Below are 391 nucleotides of genomic sequence, written 5' to 3' on the forward strand. Positions count from 1 at the left end.
GACCCGCACCCCTCTGTCTAGCTGGGGAGTCCTGCCCCCCTCCCGCAGGCTCCATGGCTTTAGGCCTCTCTCACCCACCCTGCCACTCAGGCCCACGCCCGACCTTCACCAGGCAGTTCCAAGGACGCCCCCTGACTCGCCCCTTCAGGCCTGGCCAGCTGGGGGCCCACAACAGGGGCCAGGGGGTCCCTCCCACCACCCTCGCCACAGGCAGCTGCAGCCCCCAGAGGGACCCATGTGACCAAAAAGAACAAAATTGGGCCAGCCTGGAATGGCCCAGACCCTGCCTCCCTTCCTCCCTCCTGTCCTCACCCAGGCCAAGGCCAGGATACTGCGTGGGAGGGGGCTCAGGCCTCAGCCTCACGGTCTTCAGCTGTGACCTCTCAGGCTG

This window comes from Cebus imitator, unplaced genomic scaffold, assembly GCF_001604975.1.
Source record: "Cebus imitator isolate Cc_AM_T3 unplaced genomic scaffold, Cebus_imitator-1.0 Scaffold311, whole genome shotgun sequence".
In the NCBI taxonomy this organism is placed as follows: domain Eukaryota; kingdom Metazoa; phylum Chordata; class Mammalia; order Primates; family Cebidae; genus Cebus; species Cebus imitator.